This window comes from Danio rerio, chromosome 19 (assembly GCF_049306965.1).
Source record: "Danio rerio strain Tuebingen ecotype United States chromosome 19, GRCz12tu, whole genome shotgun sequence".
Lineage (NCBI taxonomy): Eukaryota > Metazoa > Chordata > Actinopteri > Cypriniformes > Danionidae > Danio > Danio rerio.
Window position 1 is genome coordinate 44193385 of NC_133194.1, and position 6969 is coordinate 44200353.

The 6969-nt window shown below is 31.3% G+C and overlaps 1 protein-coding gene across 1 annotated transcript in view; it reads right to left on the reverse strand.

Annotated features, from left to right (window-relative positions):
* Positions 1-6969, reverse strand: part of trioa (trio Rho guanine nucleotide exchange factor a) — a 784286-nt gene that overhangs the window by 133752 nt on the left and 643565 nt on the right. The window lies entirely within an intron of this gene.

Here is a 6969-nt window from a genome sequence, read left to right on the forward strand (position 1 = left end):
TGTTTACATAAATATCCCGATATACTTCTCACCAGCAGGAATGTCTGATTCCTTAAATGTGTTTGTAACACAATTCATATGTAATTACTTATATTTCTGTGTTTAGTTATATCCTCTTAGACGGCCTCAGGATTCAGTATTTTATAGTTTTCTGCTTTAATCCGCATTAGACTCTTCTTTTGTGTTTGTGTTGATGTTTACAATAATCTGCGTAGTTTTAAAACCACATATTTTGTTTAATTCAGACTAGAATAATCTATCATTAAAACTGTATTAAATAATCTCTATTTGTTTAGATTGTAATCATTGCAATTTGCAGCATGTATTTAAGGTTTATTTATGGCTGCAATGCATGAAAAAAGCGTTAAATATAGCACCTTGATTATTAAATACATAATAATGACACAGTAGCCAATGTGTACGGAGTAATATAAAAGCAATTTAGTTTATTTGTACTATTATTATTGCTAAATTTGAATAGATATCAGAATCCAGCAAGCGTTCATTCATAGTTAGCAATAATGGTGAAACGGTGCCACCAAGTGGAGACGAGAAACAGTTAATCCTGTTGGTCAAACACATGGCTGCAATTAAGCAGTGCATTATGACTGGCCATAAATGATGAGAAAAATGTCAGACATAATTTACCAAGGGCGGTGGAGTGGTGTAATTTTAGCTCCTCATACAGATTGAACTGATCATATTTATCATATGGACTAAAAACTCAACAAAACAGCGTGATTCTGTACAATATTGAATCATGTTTGACCGAGAATAACTGAACAAAAACAGTTTAAGACAGTATTTTACAAGCAGATACAAATTTATACCTCTAGTTTACACAATAATAATTCTGTGGTTTATACAGTAGCAAAACTTCAGCTTCATATTTACTGCCTTTTTAAAATAAATTACATTGTTATTTCTCAAATGATACAAACTCTCACATGCAGACTCCAAAGCAACTTTTCTAAACTAAATGTGTCACTTTTTTGTTTTAAAAATCATGAAAACAGGATTATTTAAAACCTGAATCACAGAAATGTATTCAAATCATAAAAAATAAGCAATTAAATGATACAGTGGATGGAAACAAAATGTGCAGAAAGCTCATGAGAAGTTACATTTATTAAGTTAAATTAAATTTTTAAAAAAATCATAATTAATCATGAATGAAATGTAAAATGAAAATGAAATATTTATTTATTAAGGAAAGAAAGAAAGAAAGAAAGAAAGAAAATAACATTTAAACGTGCATAATCCTAACAAAAAGAATTAAAACATGGGATTTACATATGCAAATCTCCCCAAAATACAAGAACAACAATAAATAATAATTAATAATCATTACATAAACAAAAGAGAGACCCTATACAGCATTCAATTAGTCAGATCAAAGAAAAATAGCAATTAAATGAATCAGTGGATGCAAACAAAACATGTGCAAAAATACATATAATAAAAAATAAAGTTAAATTTAATAATTTAAATTAAATAAAAAATTCATAATACATATCCATTATTAAAATAAATATTTTAATTTAATTCAAGAAAGAAATGCAAAATAAAAATGAAACAGTTATTTATTAAAGAAAGAAAATATAATAAAACATGCATGAACCCCTACAAAAAGAAATAAAACATGGGATTTACATGTGCAAATCACCCCAAAATACAAGAATAACAATAAATAATAATTAATAATCATTGCATAAATAAAAGAGAGACCATATACAGCCAAAAAATACCTGGATCACAGATTCAATTATTCAGTCAGATCACAGAAAAATAGCAATTAAATGAATCAGTGGATGCAAACAAAACATGTGCAAAACTACAATGAATTAATAAGTTAAATAAAAAAATCATAATGCATATCCATTATGAAATGAATAAATGATTAAAATGAAATCAACAAAGACATATCAAAATAAAAATGAAACATTTATATTATAAAGAAAGAAAATAAATTTAAACATGCATAATCCTAACAAGCCTCGGCTGTGTTGGTTGGCATTTCTGTGTGGAGTTTGCACGTTCTTCCTGTGTTGGCATGGGTTTCCTGTTTCCCCCACAGTCCAAAGTCATGCGGTACAGGTGAATTGGGTGAGCTAAATTGTCCGTAGTGTATGTGTGTAAATAAGAGTGTATGGGTGTTTCCCAGTGATGGATTGCAGCTGGAAGGGCATCCGCTGCGTAAAACATATGGATAAGTTGCCAGTTCATTCCACTGTGGGGACCCTGGATTATTAAAGGGACTAAGCCGAAAAGAAAATGGATGAATGAATAATCCTAACAAAAAGAAATATGTTGAAACCTCAACATACTGGAACAACAATACAAATTAATGAATAATCATTACATAAACAAAAGAGGGACCACAAACAGCCAAATAGAAATATGTTTGCTGTTTGTTCAAACTAGTTACTTGAAATTAGCTGAAACAACAGAATTATTGAGTTTTATTTTGGGATAACTTAAATGTTTTATGTTCAATCCACTTACATTTAAAAAAAACGAATAATTTAACTTAATCCCTTCTTGTTGTCCCAACACAAATTGATTGTGTGAACCCAACATTTTTACAGTATAAATATATATGTACACTCTCAGAAATAAAGGTATGCGAGCTGTCACTTGGATGGCATCTTTTCAAAAGGTACAACTTTGTACCTTAAAGGTCCACATGCAGTTTTGTTTACTCACAACTACTTGTACTTCAGACACAATGACTACAATCTGAATATTAAGCAAAATAACGTAAAATATTACAAACTACCTTCATGGTAAAGATTAAAAAAACGATCGTGTTTAAAATGTTATAAAACAAACATCTTGCTCGTTATAAAGCATTTGGAATTTTTTTTTAAATGTATTTTTAGAAATCAGAGGAAATGGATAATCATTTTGCCTTGATCAGTGTGTAGTTTTTGTGCAGTAAAGAAGTCCGCCAGTAGAGGGCAGCATTACACAGTAGCGTAAATTTGGCTGCTTGCTGAACCATCGTTAACCATATATATATGGTTGGATAATAAGAAGCTTACCACCACTAGGAGTTTGTCAGAGTCATTGGTAAAAGCAGTGTTGTCCTAGCCGGGCTCACCTTCTGTTCTAATGTCCCGCATCTGTCTTTAATAGGATATATGCCGAAGCATGCTAATAGGACTTTTAATTTGCCAGGGTTAAGCGCTTCCTGTGAACTGTATGCCAATGGAAAAATCTGCCCGTTTAAGGTCTGTTTTCTTAAAAAAAAAAAAAAAAAAAAAAAACAGCGATCTCCATTGGCTGAGTGATAACCGATATAAAGTGGGTCTCAGATTGTACAAGATTCTCGCAGATTCTGGGCGAGTGCGAGTAAAAGGCCTTTCGTGTCGTTTTACACTTAAACAACTAAATGAAAAGTTTATTTAAGTGAATGTATTTTAATTATATTACAACATCGATGCTGTAAAAGGAGCCGTATAAAATGGGGGGGGGGGGGGGGGGGAACACAATAACCGGTCAATGGAAGTTTATAAATATGGGAACAACACTAGCTCGGTATACCCAATTAAATTAATCTGTCTCCATATTCTACTGCATCGCAGAGTATTAATCAGCATCAAAAATGTAAAAATATATATTTAATAAATTTAAATAATTTTTGTCTACAGCAGACCGCAACTCGCCATGATGCAGATTCCCAAGTTTGTGTGCTCCAATGAGATGAGCCCTCTTCAGCGCTCACCATGACAACAAGACTCACAACAGTGACGTGGCATTGTAAAAATTTGCATCTGCATTCCTATAAAGCTCGTTGGTTCTCTCTCAGCGTTGTCAGTTCGCTCGGTGTTGCCCTAGGCAGGGAACAAACAAGCCCTGAGGACCCTCAGGGAAACACTGGAGGCCGGTAGTGGGACCTCACTGCGGGGAACATGGTGAATGGGAGTAGCGAGGCCCACTCATCGTCTATTTTAAACTATAGTTTCAAACTTTAGTTTACTATAGTTTAAAATAGAAACCGTGGTAACTGTTATGTTTTAACTGTATGTCTGGCTGTTGTAATGTTTTGCTTTGTTTTTCAGCAGAGTTGTAGAGCAAAGAAGGACAACCGTTGAAGACAAGCACGGGTTATATTCACGAACGCGCGCATTGAAATGTTTCCGTGCTGTTTTCTGAAAGTTTATCTTGTTTAAATGAGTTTGCAGGTCAAACAAAATAAAGTATACTCTTTCTAAACACCTGTCTCTTGTTTTATTTGTTCTCTACAGCAATACACTGTCATATAAGTCTGTTGAATGCATTTGTATGCAACATGGTTTGACAATACAGTAGTCTAACAAATAAATAGTTGTTATAAGTCAACATTTAGTGTAGGTAATAAAAAGTTAATCAAAGATGTCCTGAGACATAAAGGTAATGGTATGGTTGTTGCATAACTGTATTTATTATTATTCTGTATGTTTAAAACCAGCAGATTTACTATATATTTACCATGTCATGAACTTACTGTTATTCAAAAATTTGCTCAATAAAATATCCTAAGACAAGAATGGGTGTTGTTTTGGTTTTATGTCAACCTACTGTAAGTTTTAGGTTGACTACAGCAGGTATAAGCTACCTACATCATAATATTGGTAGCCGGAAGTTTTTTTTATGACCCAAATCAAGTAAAATGTCTCTTACTCAAGTACTTAAAGCATGCAAAAGTCAAATTTAAGTATATAAAATACAGTTTCCAACAACAAAGTTTTGTCTTGTGAAAATGACCAGTGGGGTGATGAGGAAAAAAGTTAATGTCAAGATATATATATATATATATATATATATATATATATATATATATATATATATATATATATATAAAGGTGAGAAATGTTTGCGTTTCAAACTCCTATTTAAGACATAAAGGTAAATTCATATAAGTACTGAAATATCCAATAGTATTTGACCTTTGTATAAGATTTTAGGTAGATCATAAGCCCAAATTATAAAATTATGATCGACTAATTGATTCATTCATTTATTCCTTCCTTCTACTTACATAAAAAATACTATACTATATATTTATTGTAAATAGAGTTTTTGAATTATACAGTTAATGAATCGGTTGTGGCAATTATATGACTGCAATGGTAATACAACAACTAAATGTATGCAAATTACTCATAAAAAATCAAATACTTCTATAGTGATGCCTTCATTTGATAGTGATTTTTAGTTTAGGTTTGAGTGAATCATTAGTGAATACATGATGTATTAAAATGCGGTAAGTTCATAATAATATGTTTTCTACAGCTATGTTCTATTCTAGTTTACTAAAAACGAACACAGTATCCATTACAGTTTATCAGTTCACTAATTTACATATAAAACATATAGTAATACAGTAAAATACTAGTGTTTACTGTAAATTACTGTTGTTGTTGTTGTTGTTTTATGTGTGCAGTTTCAAGTACAATTGCCTTTTTACATTTTAATTATTGTTAGATATTTTTATATTAATATTAGATATTATTAACTAAAAATAACAATATATATATATATATATATATATATATATATATATATATATATATATATATATATATATATATATAYACACACACACACACACACACACACACCTCACACATCTATCTTTTAAATTCATACTTTTAATAGGAACCTATACAGTACTATATTTGTGCATATACATTAGATTAGTCAGTACTGAAGCCAAATCTGGAGTTTATCTAACAAAATAACTTGCTGAATTTAGAGGTTATACAAAAATAATAAATACAGTGTATGACCATGCAAGGTGACATATGACGCTGTTTGGCCAGACCAAAACAGAAAAGAGGATGTTACTGTACTTGTATTCTGTAAATCCTTCTGTTGATGGTATATGTAGACCATGTTGTGTGCAACTTTGTGTTGGTTGATGAACACTGTGTACACTGTTTTTGTGGGGAAAATACAGTCAAATATATTTGGTATTTGTGTGTTTTGTATAAAAAAAATATTCTGAAATATTTTACAATGCACTTATCTAGGCCTCTGTATTGTTTGTAGTAAGTGTAACACAACAAAAAAGGCTTACAGTAAGTCATTATGATGAATGGAGAAGAAGTCTCATCGTGTTTTACATGAAGCACATCGGTGATCAACTGGTTCTAATAAAAGTCTATTCAATTGATGGATTGTGTGTGCCATTTGAAAACAAAAACACCATTTTAAGAAGAAATCACATTGTTTTGAATGTAAAGTTTCATTTTGCAGGAGAATTTAAGTGTTTTGCCCAATCTGTGTTTTTATTTATAGAGTTTTGACAAAACGAGACATGCTTTCAGAAAATGTGTGTAAACAATTGGGAAAAACTGTAAATATTTGCGGTTTATACATGCAATTAGTGTTTACAGCGGACCTGTTACTTTCTGTTCCTGTTATTTTCACCGTAGAACATTGTGTTGAATTGTAGATAAGTCTATGAAAGAGCAAAGAGTTTTAGATTTAGAGCAACACTGTTTTCATGGTGTACCCAAACATTTATTATTATGAAAGAAGTGTTTGCCATTTGATGTTTCATTCTGACATGTGTTTATGGCATTTTGAATGCAGAGTGACATTTTGAAGGAAATGTGAGGCATTCAGGATTTTGTGTGTGCAGTTTTGAGAATTCTGTGTAGAGTTTTGACAAAATGGGACACTGTTTTAAAAAAGTGTGTAAGCAGTTGACCAAAAAAATAAAAAAATAAAAACTGTAATACCTCAAGGGTACATATTAGTGGCTAAAAAGTACAAAAAGTACCAAATAAAATACACTTTCCATCCCCAGGCAGAAAAAAAAATCCTCAATAGGATTGAGGAATGGAGAATATGGAGAGAGATAAACAACTATAAATGTGAGTGGGCAGTGGATCAGTTTTGAACCAGATGAGCTCTGATTTCTAAATTGCAGTTATGTGTGACATGTGGTTTCCAATGTGATGAGTTAGTATGTAAAGT